Raw genomic sequence first — 17,268 nt, 5'->3', positions numbered from 1 at the left:
CAGCTGTGAGGATTTTTCTGTAACATCTTTAGAACATAAGAGGTAATTAAAAACCAGTTCTGTTGCCTAGTGTTACAAAATTGATTACAACTACATGCAGTAACTGCTTTAGACTTGGGAGTCATTTTTAAAAGAAAAAAAGTCCACCACATAAAACATTGCCCAAAAAATCCCCTTGCAAGGTAGTTTTAATGAATCTTTCATGGTTCAATGAGCTATTGTATTAGGTCATTCGCCTGATGAAGCAATGCTCCAATCTCATTACATTTAGTCAGAAAGAAACAAGCTGCTAGTGTTATTGGATTTCTTATAATTAGTTAAAAAGCAATTTTTTAGAATTTCCTTTCATAGGGTTGGGGGAGGAGGGAAGTTGAGACAAGTACTATTGTGCTGCATATAAGTAAAATATAGTGCTCCACACACAATAACCATTCCCAGCTGAGATGTGCTTTAAGGTTTGGGTAAGTCAGCCTCTTTCTCCTGTATCCTTCCTTCCCGCTCCTGTCATCTCTGCTTTTCCAAACAGCAAACCTGAGAACGAGCTCAAAAGGCTGAAAGTCCAAAGAAAAAACACCAGGCAGTCCCCATAGCTGGTGGTAATTAATAGAAAGTGAATCAGTTGCTTTGTATAGCAGATAAAGGAAAAGCCCAGCCAGAATAACCTGCCTCATCACCACATTGTGTTCCCAACAGAAATTAATTTTGTGAGCTGTGGGAGTTTGAAACAAACATGTGAGGGCTAAAAAGACCTAATGCCATCATCCCAGCGTGGAGAGGAAGATTGAAAGGTGCTTTCAGGAGAACGGCTGCAGTGTCTGGGTAGGGACAATGTTTTCCCCCCTGTGGCCTTTATGAAAAAAGAGTAGAATAAATAGTGCCACATGTCTGCACAGCCGGAACATCTGTGACTGGTTGGCACAAATTTACAATCCTACCTGACCGCCTGAATCTGGCTGTAATTGACAGACACGGCCGTAATGGCAACATCCTATCGATCTTCCCTGGGACCAGAGCACCTCAGGCTTGAACGACTAAATTGTGGTAAAAGAGCACGAGATCCCTCAAACATTCAGAGAGAAAAAAAGCATTCTCACATTTTAGAACGTACGTCTGATTTTTCATACGAGCCCAAAGGCAGCCTGCACAAGTTGATGTAAAGGCATCTGATGAAGGTTGCTAAATACACAGAAGCTCATTAAGTGCCTGCTTCAAAAGAGCTGGAGCCTGGAAAAACTTTTCAAAATACCAAGTATGCTTATCCGGCATCTGGGTAGAAATCTGCTGTCAACACAGCTAGAAATGGGCTCATTGAACTCCATGGAGTTCTCCTAAATCCTTGTTTAACATGAGATACAACGTATGTGATTGCGAGTCCTTGTATGTAGGTGATAAAGCAGCCCATCCACAACAAAATAAATGCTATTTTATAAAACTACAGCGTCTTATTCAACATGCTGAAGGCATCTAAAAGTTTTGCAGTGCAGCATGAACTATATTAGCCCAAGTAAACAGCATGAAAACACAACTGGTGCGAGCAAAAACCCTCTCAGATTTTCAATACCTCCACTCTCCTCCCCACATTCAAGTTTCCTCTAGATTCAAGATTATTCTAGTATAAATTCCTAAAGATATGATTCCATCTTTATACTAGTTGGCGTTTTTATTTATTCCCACTAAAATGTGTGTTGCAGAAAAATATTTTCCAATACAAAACTCCAAAACATTTCACAGACATACTTCAGAAAAGAAGAAAATCATAGGTTTGCTAAGGAATTCACAGGCCTGCCGTGCATAACTACAAACCTCTTTCAGCTGTGATCAAGACACCTTCTGTAGTTATAAATCTTAAAACTTAAGTCTTATTTACTGGATAGAAGCTTGGGGTTTTTTGTTTTAGTTTTTTGGGGGCTTTGGGGGGGTTTTTTGCTTGGTTAGTTTTTGATGTTTTTGGTTTTGGTTTGGTTGGTTTTTATTTTGATTATGTTGGTTTTATAAGAAAGAAAAAGCATGCTGTGATAAGACTGTGAGATTTTTTTTTTTCCTGGGTTCATTTCTTGCTTTGGGAAGCACTGCCTTTTTAACAATATTTGCAAAAGAGGTTGAGGGATACACTGAAACACACTCTAAAATACTACAGAGATAAACAGGGATCCACCATCCCTGTGCCCTGGATTCCTATCCCTCATTCCCACTCCTGGAAATGCTTTTGATAACAATAAAACATGTTGAACTCTTTTTTGTACTTGCTGACACCACTGCTAAATCCCAATAAGATATAAAAGTTTGGCAGCTTGCTTGGATTTACATCCAAAAGAAACAAAAGGCACAAGACTGGGAAAGGGTGAAAAGTCCTCCACAAAAGCAGTCATGCTTTGCAATGTCCAAATGAAGGAAGACACACAAATATTTTCGAGAAGACCGAATGTAGAATGGAAACACTTGGAGACGGGCAAAAATAATAGAAAAGTGAGCAACCTGAAACTCCTGGCATGCCCAGAGACCTCCTGACACCACGCCAGCCTTAAAACAGAGCTACTGCTGCTCACAGAATAACCATTCTAGGGAGGCTATTTTGAATTATTTCACACAATTTCAGTTCCCAAAGGGGCTATAAAGCACTATTGGTAGTCATCTGTACTACAATCATTGATCTTAACTTTAATTATTATTAATGCAAAAATATTTATGAACCAAAGCTATTCCCTTCCATTTCTCTGTCCCTTTCAAAGCTGCTAAGAGCTGGATAACTAAGCAAAGGAGTGCCCTCTGGGAAGTCAGCGGTGATTGCCTCATCCTCAAACGGGAAATTGGAAATTCAGAGTAGGGCAAGAAGCTTAACTCCAGCTATTGAACAGCTGCCATAAAAGAAAGAGTTAAGTAGACAAGGGCACTTGTGTGGAGAAGAGGCAGCTGAAGAAAAGGTGAAAACCAGACAGCTGTGAATGCAGGCACTGGACAGAAAGCAATTATTCTTTTTTAGAAGAATATGGAAACATCAAACTAAACCAGCAGAATGAAGACCAGGATTCCTCGCAATATGCAATGGGGACACCTTTGGACAATCCTATGTCCCAGGTGCACAGTTAGGGACTCTTCCAGAGCCAAAAGACTAGACTGGAAATCTCCTTAACTGGATTTAGCACACGCTTGCAGCTTCATTGTGTTCAGAGGAACACTCACCATAAAGGTAAAAATCCCCAGGAAGCCACACACAGCACACTGTGGAACAAGCAATTTCCTCTTAACCCATTTTAGTTCCTTTGCCAAGACACAAAACCAGAAGAATGCCAGCAAAGTGGATTTTTCCCCTGATACACCTAATCTTTCTATCAATTAAATGTATTCCCAAATGCTTTAATGGACGAGTTTTAATTATTACTTCTACCACTTAAAAAATAGTCTCAATAATTTCCTTAAAAATCCCTGAAGCAAGGCACCGTTCAAATGAAGGATACAATTAAATGGGGCTATTGATAAAAATTTTCTCCATATTCAGAATTTTTCCTGTGATTTACATGCATTAGCAAAAGCAGTATCAACTCTTCCCTGCCAGAGTAGTTGAGCATCTTCCTGCTACTAATTCAGCACACATATTTCAGCCATTACCCAGGGAATGCAGTGATTAGGCAGCTTTCCAGTAAACAGTCCTTAAAACAGTTCATAAAAATGCCATTTAGAAAAAGGTTGGTTTCCTGCTCGACAATTTGATAAGATGTTGCAATTACTGCTTAGGGATATGTTTCAAGTCCGCCAAGTGAGGTAAATTCCATTTCCACACACGCTATCATAGCGTTTGCAGGTTAAAATGCCATAAAGTAGTTCTTACTTACTCAGAAGATGCAATTAATTTGGGTGCTGCTTTTTTAGAAACACACGCTTAGAAAATCCTAAAAACTTGCAATGAAAAAAGTGAAAATACCCATAAAACAGGCCACAAAAGGCAGATTCTCAAGTAGAAATCCAGTGGCATTGTCTGAATCCCAACTTGCCCAGACCAGAAACTGTTCCTAGTAATGGAGAGAAAACAGCATCACAATCTATATATTCTTTTGACATCCCACCTGAGGTAAGACCCCTAGTTCAAAGGTCCCAGAATAACCAGAAACAGTCAGTTTTACAGGTTACAAGGAAATCAAAGAAATACTCAAATTTTGGCACAGTAATTCCTAAACTTAGAGCATCAGTTTGTTATCCATAAATGGAAAGCATTTAGCTGGTTTTAACAACTTCCTAAAAAAAACAAGATTCAATTGCAACATTTATTATCTAAAAGCGTTCTGGTCAAAATAAAAATGAAACTCAAAATTATGAACCCTTTTTATGAAAATAGCTGATACTTATTAAGCAATAAACTCTTGCTCTCTCCTGTTTTTATTTCCTCAAAAAAGCAACATAAACTAAAAGAATGTAATCTCATGTGTTCAGGCTCCATATTTGTTGTTTTGAGAAAAGGCTTTATAACAGCTTCATTGAAGGCCCTTTAAGAAACTAAATCTTTCTAGTTTAGTAGAGCAACAAGGTGTACATGAGGGCATCAAATGAAAAGGAAAATGAGCTGTAACAATAAAGTACTACTGAAAGCCTCAGCACAAACTGCATGACAAGCTAAAAGAAAAAGTATTATTTTGTTCCTTTTGCTTTAACCAAAGTCCTAACACTTTGGACCTGCAAACCGCTGCCATTTTAGAGCCAATCTGTATTTTAAGTGGATGTAACTAGCCCTAGCAAACGTAGCAAAAAGTGAAATGTTCTCAAATTGGTCTTAGCATGTGCACTAATCCATCCACACCACATCAGACGTATCTTGTAGTTGATAATATTTTACATGCTTACAATAATTACTGTAATTCAGAACCTTGACACCCATTTTCCTAAGATAAATCAACGTAAGAAAAATTATTCAACCTCCCTTTTCTTCTAAGGGTAAATGCAAAGCAGTTTGAAGCTCACTGTAGGTTTAAATTTTAATCCAAAAGCTGATGGTCTGCAATATGATTACAGTCCTTCCAATGTCAAAAGTTAACAGAGGAGTGGAGTCTATTTCAAATGACTGGCTCTAAACATCTCATAATTACATTAGATAAATTACACTTTACACATAATTGCAACAAGTTTTTGCCTTATTAGGCACCGGTCTGAAATACTTGGCAGTTTCACAGTGAAACACTATTCCTCTTGATGCATTTGGATGAGGTCCTTACCCTTCTACCATCACAGTCAGGGATCTGCCACTGGCATAAAATTCCAGATGGATAATGCCAGCAATCCTAACTACTTCACAAAACAACAGGTAAGGAGGGAAATAGATTAATATGCTGTTCTTATCCCCTTTCAACTGACAGAAGTTCTGCATGCTTAAAAAAAACAATCCGGTTTTTCCATGACATCATTCGGCTTGAATACTAATGCTTTTCCTTAATGCAACTACATGTACACGGATGTACAACTTCTCTTTACACAGAAGAAACGCCCAACTTTACATGTTTTTCTTTACTCTGTTTCCCCTGATTATAATTCTAAGATCCTTTCTGATTTTTATGCCATTTCCCTGTCTTAATTCTTCAGTGTTGTTAAATGAAGTGCCCCTCTCCATTCTGTGAAGATAGAGTGATTTACAGCAGCTGAAAATCAGGGGATTGTCCAGTAATTACAGCTTTTCTCAGTAAAGTAGTAGTATTGGATTCATTAACAGTGTTTGGATTCATTAACAATTAAAGTTTATTTCACTGAACAACAAGAACAAAGCTGGGTCGAGCTCCCTTGTTAGGCTTTGACACTTCTTTCAGGAAGACTACAATTCAACCCAGGGTTTCATTTTCTGTTTGGCTGCTTGTAAAATAGAAGGCATCTTGAAAATGATACTTCCATTTAGGGCTCTTACTGTGGACCTTACAGGCACTGTAAATGTGGAGTGGCTTTGTCTTAAACAGCCTAATCCTGCCCATTCCACAGAACAGACATTTGGAGTACAGCGACGATGGGAGCATGAAAACGCAGCATTAACAACTTCTTCAGTGCAAAGAGTAAGCGCAATCCAAGTCTTGCTATTTCCTTGGTAAGACCATAAGAAATGAGGCAGGGAAAGTGAATGTTTTGGGCTTGCAAGCCATTTTCCTTGAGCTGGGACATCTGCTGATTGCAAGGGGTTTCAGTTTGGAACTGAAGGCATGCTTTTTACACCGCTGCCATTAGACAGATTCTATCTGACACCCTACTTCAAAATTAAAACTGCAGGCAAGTGGGTAAATAGGAGCAAAAATGGAAATTTTCAGTACTTGCTCACACCTTATTTTCAGATATTCTCCAAAATAGGGAGCAGCACCAGTGAAAAGCACGTTTGCATCAACAGGGCCTGGATAGACTATCCCAGGTGATACAACCACTAACCCACAGATGACGTGAGAGGTTTCACAGCACAGTGTTTAAAATTCAAGCAGCAGAAGCCCTTCCACCAGAATTTCACCCTGCTTTGGGAACAGATCTTCTGTCTGTATCATTAATTTCTTTGTTTTCCAACTGAGTTGCCGTGCAGCAAGTATTGCAGCATCACTAAAGAAACAGAGCTGGAGCACAGAGCAGCTCAGCTGAGTGAACTTGCAGCTCAAACCATCAGAACCACCAAGAAAAAAAAAGGCTGGGCCAGCTTTCTCAGCAGCCTGCTTGTGGCACTCAGACCTGAAATTACTCACTGCAAGTGTTCTCTCTAGGGTCTGACAGGACTTACATATATTGGAATATATATAACAAAATGATAATGCAGCTTCAAAGAGTGACTCACAGAAAACCGGTGCTGGAGCACTCAGAATTCATAAGGGACTTTAACCACAGTCACAACCCTCAGTTATTTGGTTGGCCTCCTTTATTCCTTTATTCTTGGGCTTTTCTTCCAGCTTTCTATCAACTGTGATATAAAACCATACTAATTAATCCAAATAAGCACATGTGCTATGTATTTCTTTCAAGATGGGATAACTACATACTCATCATTCCTGAAAACAAGCCCACAGTAACCAAAACCGGTCAAAGCAACACTGTTGTTATAAATTATAGCCCACAGCCACGGGTGTTCCTTGATGGAAGAAGAAGAAATATCAACCCAACCTCCTGGTCTGCTATGACAACATTTGTTATAAATCATGTTTTTCCAGTGTTCTATTTCAACTGCATAGATCAGTATCCAATAGAGAGCTCCTTAAGTCACAGACAAACCCACAAAAACTGCTTAAGACCAGCATTCCACAAAAACATGACAAAAAAATTCAAAGCAACCTTATAGTAGAGAAAATGCGGATTTAATAGGAGCTTAACATTAAGAATCCCATCCTCAAAATAATGCAAATTGATTTAAAGTGGATTTAGGTTTTTAAATGTTAAGAGCATAAAATTGAAGAATTAATTGAATTTACTGTTGGTTCAACATTGCTAATGTAAATGATAGATAACTGTATCGGGTCATTCTTGACTAAATTAAGTGCTATCTACCATTATTACATGACTAAAGGCTTTAAAAAATTCTGTTGTTAAATGCAATCAACTTTAAATTAAACTATGTGCATTCAGTCAGTGTCTTAAGCAATGATGAGGCAGAGATGCCTTAAGGTGGTAGTAGGGATTTAGACCTCCACAGCTTCTGATGTAAAATTTAAATAAGTTAGAATTTGAAAAAGCAAATTAACCTGTACTGCATTTTGCCCACAAAGCTCTTCCTTCCATTTTGATTTACCACTGGTCTCCACTCATTAGATCAAAGCTCACAAAGTATTTTTGAGACCAACCAGCACTTTCAGCCCAATTTAAAAGTCACTGAAGGCAATGAAAATTACTTCTGTCGGCTTCAGTAAGGCCTTCCACAATCTCAGTACTCAGTAGCTACAAGGAGTAGGACTGAGAGGGTCTGACCAACTTTGCTGAGGATATCACTTGGCAATCAAACATCATTGGAAAAAATCAGAGATTACTATTTATATTGCTTCAGCACAGCCACTGCTGTTCTGAGATTACCTGCTGCACAATGGAAAAAGCAAAAAAAAGGATGTGAAAATACATATACCGACACCTGACTTATACACATCAGTATTCATCAATTAAAAGAGCCTGTGATGACTTCTCCAAACTGTCACTGGGGAATGACAAGCAACAGTCATTTCAGCCAAACTGGTACTCACATATCCTCTTGGCTGTGGGAATTCTGGGTCACACCCATTTCTTTTACCATTTTTTCCTGCAATGTAACTGAAAGTGACATTGACATTTGTCCCTTGGAAAAGTTACTGTTATCCTCCTTCTTGACAGGATTATTCTACTGCCTGATGTTTTGTTTATTTTCTAAGCAATTGCCAAGAATACTGTCTGTGCCTGTCATCTGTCTACACGTTGACTGGTATCTACGCATCACACTGGAAGATCAGAATCCTTAAAAGAAACTTTCCTTCTCAACTCTTGAAAAGACATTCCCAACACCGCCGGTAGAATCTGAAGATGCCAGCTATTAGGAGACAGAATTGACCACAATTTAGTCAAAGTGCACCATCACACCTCCTACTAAGAAGGTTTTAAGAACTGGAAAGTCCGTTCTTGTGGGAAATCCGCAGCGGGAGAAATGTGGCACTCAATATGAGTGATCGGCAAATCTCGTTTATTGTTAATTCACACAATGCTTTTATAATAACACTAATAAGCTCATGCATATTGTAAAAGTTAAGCTCAGGATTGGTGCTCAGACTAAAAGTCAGCTACGCCTCTTCCTACATTTCTTTGTGGTTACATAGTTTGAGTAAGTTTTTTGTTTTACCGTGCTTCTCCCTCATATCTTTCAGCTACAAGGCCTAACAATCCAGGCTCGTATCCCAGCTGTGCTCAAGGGCATGCGAAGCTTACCGCCTTGCTGGTTCTCATGAGAGTGCCTGTGTGCTCAGCAAAGCTCTCTCATGTCTATGTGACCTTTTGCAGCTAGCCAGTTATCAATCACACTCTCCACATGTTCTATTCCTACTGTACAAGTCCTTGACCACGTAATTCCCATCTCCTGCGCTGGCCACTGACAGCTTTTCTACACAAAGTACATTAAGCAATCATCAACTCATTCAAGTTTGACTGCTGAAAAGTGCCATTAAGTATTAGCAAACATTAGACACAATTAGTTTTGTCTGAGGGCAGGTAATGTTCCTAATCACATTTCCCTCACTCCCACATTTTAGGGATGAAAGTAGATCTTCTGACAGACCTGAGCTTGCTTCCATCATAAATCAAACGGGGTAAATTCCTGCAGCAATGGGTTCAGAGATCTCTTCCCTGCTTTGGAGGAAGGAGGAGGCTGGACAAGCATGGATGGGGTTGCTGAGGATGCAAAGAGACTCTCCACAAACACTGTATGCACATGTCAGACCCCTGAATAGCTCTGCTCCTGTGAAATTCCCAAGCTCAAGGCATGATTCACTAATAAATTGTATGGATTATGCAGCATTTGCTTGAGGACAGATGTATCACTGCCTTCTGCAGGAGAAACTGTCAGACCCTCTCTGTGCTCATCAGTTTACAATTTTCACACCTTCTAGTGGCTGATCTGGAAAACACATCAGCCATTACCACGATGGATATAAACAACTAATATCCAAAATTCTTGTGAGGCAGCCCCTTCAGTACAGCTTGATAGCACAGGACATAGGTAGCCTAGGATAAATGCCAAACAGAGCAGAGAATTTCACCCCTGAACTGACATTTAAGAGTACGTTTCAATGGCTTATGCAGTGCAGACTTTCTGATGTTCTTTCTTCATCATTTTGTTAAGATTACACGTCCAAACTTTCAAAGCACAGCATCCAAAATACAGAAATGCTCTCCCTAGACCGAATTTCTCCCCAGAGTTAATGTTAGGATCAGATCAGCTGCAAAGCTACTGGTATTCAGATGTAAAACTTTTCAATTGAAGCAGACTATTGTCTTGGACAAAATCAATTAAGTGCAATAAATTTCATACATAGACCCCAAGGCTGGCAAGTGTCCCCTAATGTCACACTGAAGAAACCTGAGCCAAACAAATACCACCCTCCTCAGTCCTTTTCACGTACTCTTTTTGCTCATCAGTTGCACGAGAAAAGAAAATGCCCGTTTTTCCTGCTTGCTGGAGAATAGAGATACACATACCTTCAGTTAGACGTGGTTTTGGTAACACAAGTGATCTATAAAGTGTTCCTTTCGGGGTACAACAAAGAAAATAACACCTTCCAACAGTTTCCAACATAACCTTAACCAGCTGAGGAGACAATTCAGAGAGAAGAGCATTTAAATTACTGTACACGCTCAAATAGAACATTTTTGTTCCTCAGCACATTGCTAAGGTACAGACTGCTGCACCTTGTGACAACACCATGGAGATGGGCTGCTAAAAAACTACCCTTTATTTTTTACCTTCTATTAGTAAGGGTGTACGACTTTTCATATGCTCCCAGATAGATGCAAGATAACAGAAACCCACTCCATAAAATATTTCAAAACACACTCAAGAAATTTACATTCCAGAAGCTTAGATTCTTGATGCCTATTCCTGCTACCTCATGTAAAGACCTTTTAAGGAAAGCACACAGTAAGCAGTATTTCTGATTCTGTTTTGAAGAACTCCACCATTAAAAGGAATTATTTATCTGCTTTTTTCTACAACTTCCTAAGAAAGTATCATTTATATTACACACTTATATTATTTAGACTAAAAAGGACTGATTTCAGCATCAAGACTGTGTAGTGATCTCAGTTTCATCTTTCTATTCAATCCCTTTAAACTCACATTAAAAGAATATTCAAAAGCATAGACAGAATATTTCAAATACAAAAAAAACTATGGCAAACACATGGATACAAATGTACAACTAAAACTTAGCCTGCCAGGCCCACATGCAATATTTTTCTCTTTCTCTTAGGTTAACCGTGCAATTTAACAAACACAAAAAATGGCACAAAAATTATGGATGTTGAATGTGAATGCTCTTGTAAATTAGGTGACACAGCAAACAAATCAAAATGAAAATACACTAAGAAAAAGAAAAATTGGAAATATTAACATAAAGCAGGCTTCACAAATGTATTCAGGAAATCCTAACAGTTGCTTAGGGAAAATGGGAAATTAGCAGCTGCATTTTTAAGGAACTACGTAGTGTTTCAATAATGTATATATGTGTGTGTATATATATATATATATCTCAAAGATACAGAAACAAGAATGGGGGGAACAAATTTTGAAAACACCTTAATGCACCTTGATAATGTTGAAAGGCAGAAGTCATTTAAACAACAGGAAACCCACAAACCCAAAAGCCAACATGAAAGAAACAATACTAACACTTAAGATATTGATAACAAATATTAGTTTTCATTAGGAATGTAAGTGTACCATCAGGCCCATAGTTCCATTTAACCCCATCAGAAGGGGTTAATTAACATTAACTTTTGGTAAATTTCTGCATAAGAGTTGAGCTAGTAAATACTGAACCTCTCTGAGCAGAGGTGAGCAGGCAGGAGCAATACAGCATTACTCAGATCACGAAGGCCATCGTGACCCCAAAGAGCTGTGACAAACCTGCAGCAAGCAGAGGGTATGGCTCTCAGATATGGACACCAGGAGGATTAATGGTCAATTTAGTCGAAGACACAGGGTTCAGAGGGCTTTGCTCCCCAGACTGTCCTTTAAGCCCTACAGAATCTCCAGATTTATGAATTTATGCAGGGAGTCACAGAAAATACAACTCCCTTCTTTTAGAAGGTATATGGAAATGCAAAATACAACTCCCTTCTTGAAAAAGGTGTATGTAAATATATGGAAAACCTACACATGGACCCACCAACACAATCCAGTCAATTCAATGTTGGCCTGAATGTACCACCAACATGTAATTTTGGAATACATTCAAGTTACACTAGAAATGAGCATTAAAAACCACAGAAAATCCTGCCATATTTCTGGCATTCCTTGAACGTTAGGAGACTACATTATTTTCCAACTTATTATCAACTCTATGAAAATAGAGAGTGACATTCCTTCTAGCTAGAAGAAAACATGTTTATATTTAGTTTACTCAGAACTGCAACACTGAAAGAACATTTATTCTCCCAAATGTGAAATAGCCTCCTACCTTGAATGATCTGTTCAGCGTGTTGCTTTTCAAATCAGCAAAATGATCTTTTTTGTTTTTTGACAGATCACTAAATAAGCTGGAGAAGGCAGTGCATCAGCAGCACAGGACAGTTATTACCTCCGACACCTGGCTGCAGCAGAGGAATTCCTTTGCAATGGAATGGAGAGTAACTAACCCATGCCTCTGCTGACTCCAGCTGTCAGTCAGCACTGCCAGCTGGATGCATCACACACCTCAGAGATGGAACCAGAGCCCCACACTGGACAGACAGCAACATTACGGGACTGGATTTGGGCAGCCAGAGGAACACGAGTGGCATGATACAAATCATATCAATCAGAAAACTGGAACTGCTGTTGAAAAAGCACTAACTGAGGCTACAAAATGCAGGATTTTTGCAGAGCAACACTGGTTTCACACAGCTGACTTGCAAAGCCATCCTACTGCCTGATTGCAGACCTAGTGAGCTGCTGCACATGTGTTATTGTTACATGGTCTCTGCACTGAGATAAGTTTACAAGGGCCTTCAGCACTGAATTAATTTAGATTCTACAAATAAGTCAATGCTTTTTTAGTTCCAACACTTCACTACAGAAACAGTTTTCCAGCATTTCACTAACTAAAACAAAGAACTAAATGCATTCTAAATGTATTTACAAGGTATTTTTAAAGCCTATTTAAGTCTAAATGACACAGAAAGCAAGCATTCCCCAACAGCTAACATGTTCTTGTAACTGTGTAACTGTGACTCTTCCGTCTTTGTATCAGTCGGTTATTTCCCAAAACAGAGCAAACAAATCAGGCCAGCAGACTCCTGGGCTAACAATGCCCATCAAGACGGATCTACAAGATGGACAAATGCAGCATCACACCAACATTACCATGCTGCCCCTTGGACTACTTGATCCCTGTCAGGACAGCAGTCACAAATCATTCCTAAATCTCCACACCCATTCTTCTTGCACCTTGACTGCCCATGCTTTTCCTCTGTTCCTTGGGCTATTCCTTCAGTCCATTATCCCAGACAACCGAGAGCCACCCCATTTGACAGAAACAGGGGATGCTTCTGCCATGTTTTTAATGGACTTCAGGAGAAAAATTATTGGCGACTTTATTAACATGTTGTTACATTCCACTGCCCCCAGGCTCCCAAGCTGGTTTATCAATTCAGGCATCATTCAGCCTGAATAAAATTGGGAGCCAATGTAATTTATAAAACAGTTAAAGACAGAAGTAGACATCCACATCAGAAGAATCCCAGCACTCCAGTTAGTTACCTCAAATCAGTTATAAATACTTGCCAGAGATATCTCCTGTTACAGAGAAGGAAAAGACTTCCCAGGAGAGCTAATGGAACTGCAATTTGCAGCAGCAAGGGACACAGTTGCATTCAGAGCAGGTCCTCACAAGTGCTTTGCACAATACCAGAGCTGGATGCAGAGCCCAGATGCCACTACTGCAATTTTCAATATTTGACCCGAGTTACACTATGCAGATGACATTTCTGGCAGATTCCAGCTGAAGACAGATTAACTAAACTAGAGCAAAGGTATCATACTACTGTATTTGCATCTAATGCATGACTGACATGGCTTGTGGCATCAGGTTTATCAAGAAAATGACCTTGAGTGCTTTTTTCATCGTAGAAAACGTGATTAACAGTTCATCATAAACTAGAAAAGTCTCAGTTGCTCCAACACATGCAGAATACTGTCTCTTCCTTTACTGTAGCATCCATGTCACTCCCACTGGCCCCTTTGTACAATCATCACAAGCCACATCACTGGCTCCAAGCAACAGGCACTGCAGAGCTGCAGCAAAATGCTTGAACAATAAAAACATCAAAGTCAGATCAAGTTAAAAGGGTGCCAGTTGCAGGATGATAGCCACCATTCAATAAGAAATTGTTCCATAGGCATTAAGAAGCCTAGAATGGCTCACAGGGGGAATTAGTAGAACAAGAGGAAAATGAGATATCAAGTTACAGGTCTGATTTACTGGGCTTTTCAGTAGGGTTCATAAGAAAATTGCTTAATGCAGAGAAGGTCACAGAGTAGCTTAACTTACTATAAAGGAAAAACCTGACAGAACATTTCCCTTTCAAAGGCAAGTGAAGCACAAGCCCGGGTATAACACTGTAATCACATGAACTGTTGGATGCAGAAATCTTTTTGTAGCTGCAGTTTCCGTATTTTCCCCCCTGCATTTGGATCCTTGCTGTTTTTCACCCCCAATAGTATGTACTAAGACATTGTCATAGGAATGAAGTTTTGAAAAGTTATTGCAAAACCTAAACATTTAGAAAAGACCCCTGGGAAAGCCCATGCATATCACATATCCAGCACCAGCTTTCACAAAATATATGTCAATACAATAGTAACAAATGTATTATCAGATAAGACCCCAAAGAATTTTTGACTTTAACGTTTACATGCTAGATTTTGGGGGTTTTTAGGCATAGGAAGTCATGCATTAATTGTGTTTTGGTATTTTCACACATCAGTATTTGATGTCAAACACTCTTTCATCATATAAGCCTTGAACCAAATATAGATTAGAAGGACGATAGGTTCTATTTAGACAGTGTATGAAAGTGTAATTAAAGGAAAATTGCTGCAGACAGGAAACAGCTCTTGGTCCCAGTAGAAACAAGTCACCTATACTTAAGTCTAAAATCACTGATACAATCCAAGTACAGGTGATTTCCCTAAATTTCAAAAAACCCTGTTATCAGAAATGCAAAATGAACTTCTGGCACTCAGAAGAATTCTCTCACCCTCAGTCTAATGCATCAAAACAGAGACCAGAGGCCAGCACAGCAGGAAAGAGCATCTGTCCAATTGGTCACCACATCCAAGTGACTCAATGTCACACCGAGCAGGACCAACAGAGATCCTGAAAATCCTGAGAAACTGGTTTTATGGAAAAGAAAAATCAAATTCTGTCAAATCTTGTTCTGCTAAGGTTTATATGCAGGAAATTATGCCTCATTATGCCTCAGAAAATAAATTCCTATCACATGGATGTCATTTCACATCATTTAAGTGAGAAACATGTACTAAGCATATTAATACCCACATTACCTTTAATTTCATCACTTTTGCACTCATAAGCAAACACAGACCCAGTGTCTCCTTCAGCCAACCACATTTTCTTCTGGGCTGCAGAAGCAAAGCTGTCCCTGTCACAGGAAGGGCTCAGGGCATCCTGACACAACAGGGTTGTTTTAAGCCTGTTTTATAGACAACTGAAACTTGGATGGGTCATGTGAGTATGAAAACATCTGCTGACACTGACACGGGAGACCATTCCTGAGGCCACACAAGTTTTCTTCAATGTTTTAAGCAGGAATGAGAAGTATTACAAAATCTTTGGAAATACCTTCCCAGTATTTGTAGGCTATCGCTTATTATGCTGAAATCACAGGGTTTTAAACTGCTTCCAGTTTTCAGCTACAAAACCCTGCTTTTTGATTCAATAAAAGAAGTTATTTCATCTTAATTTGGCCCTTTTACACTCTTTAGTTTTTATCTCAACCACTCCTATTTTATTTTGAAACTCCATAATTGTGAATACAAACAGCTCTAATCTATTGAATGAGTCATCATGTTATTTTTAAGTTCATTCTGTGGTTTTTGGGTTCTCTATGACATTTTCCTGTAGGCTACAGAACACTGAATATTCCAGCACCAGATAAGTACAGCAGTAATTGAATATTAGTCCAGATGCTTGTGGGCAGGGTACTTATGAAAAAATATCTGTGGGCAAAAAATGAAAAATCTTTTTTCACCGTGCAAAGCCAGTCAACACACTGGTTACTAAAAGGAAAGGATTTTCATTGCAGTTATTAAAACTTGATTTCCTTCACCTTCAACACTCTACTACTGTGTATATTCTCCAGTTTTCCAAACCAGTGCAATTAGAGAACGGTTCACAGACACATTAAGATGGACATGGAAAAACTGAGCAGATCTCTAAATCCTACAGAGATAGTCCTCAGTCCTTTAATAAGTTTGAGTCAAGAAAACCTGGCGCTCTGGTGGAGCCTGTGACAGTAACAAAGCTCCTCAAGCTTATTTCAAAATATGATTTTACAAGTAAGAACTACACATTAGATTGAAAATTTGGCACTCTGCTTGAAGATCTAATTCTACATTCAAAAGCATTTAGTAATAAACTAAGTATTACTCTTCCCTTTCAAAACATTGATGACTAATTCATGCTCACAGTTTGGATTCAGCCAGCAGGGAAATGAACACAGCTAAATGCAATCTTTCAAATTAACAGGCTCTCTCTATAAACCATACAATTATTCTTTAAACAGAACTACTGTTTTATTACTACTGGGATCTTAGGTTCATTATGTTCTCATAATACTCGCAAACATATCTATTAATCTGCAGAATTACAACAGCCAAGAATTAATTTCAAACAAATGCAATAAGTTGCTTATTCATTCTTGATTTCAGCAACAATTTTCACTACAGATATATTTCAAAGAAATTTCCAGTGCATAATAAAAATTCTGTCTTATTCCTAACATCACAAGCGTGGCTGCTAACACAAATACCAAATGTAACGAAAATTAAGTGCACCAAGATTTTCTTCTGAGTCCCAAACTCCACAAAATTCAATATTTCCACTGAAATGAAAACCTTTTTTCTTTTCATCTACAAGAAAAAAAAAAAAGTCTTAAAATTCTTTAAGCTTAGAGGTTCAAATTTTCATCAATTACTTCTGATATTTCTAGGTAATAATTTCCCCACCTGCACATACACCAGTGCACCCTTGAAAGCAAGAGCCATGATTATAAATTCTGTTAGGTATGACAACAAATGCAATTCTGGGATACAAACAAAGAACTTAGACAGTCCAATTCTCATCTGGGAAAAGATGTCTTTTTGGGATGGGAGTGTTTTTTTCCCAATCCTAAATTCAGTTTAGCTAAGTCAAACATGAAAAATGCCCCAGGGAAAAGTGAAAAGCATGGCAACACCCAAGACCCTCCACATGTGAACTACCAAATAGTTTGTGTCCAAGTTCTATGAAAACACATTATTCTCCAACTTCCTCCTCAAAATACCAGGAAGACACTAGCTTTTGCTCCAACTGCTGCTTCCCTTGCCTCTCTCCCCACCTCTAC

The sequence above is a fragment of the Chamaea fasciata genome, unplaced genomic scaffold (assembly GCF_029207755.1).
Source record: "Chamaea fasciata isolate MVZ Bird 193981 ecotype frontalis unplaced genomic scaffold, bChaFas1.0.hap1 SCAF_36, whole genome shotgun sequence".
Classification (NCBI taxonomy): domain Eukaryota; kingdom Metazoa; phylum Chordata; class Aves; order Passeriformes; family Sylviidae; genus Chamaea; species Chamaea fasciata.
This window is presented reverse-complemented; position numbering follows the sequence as displayed.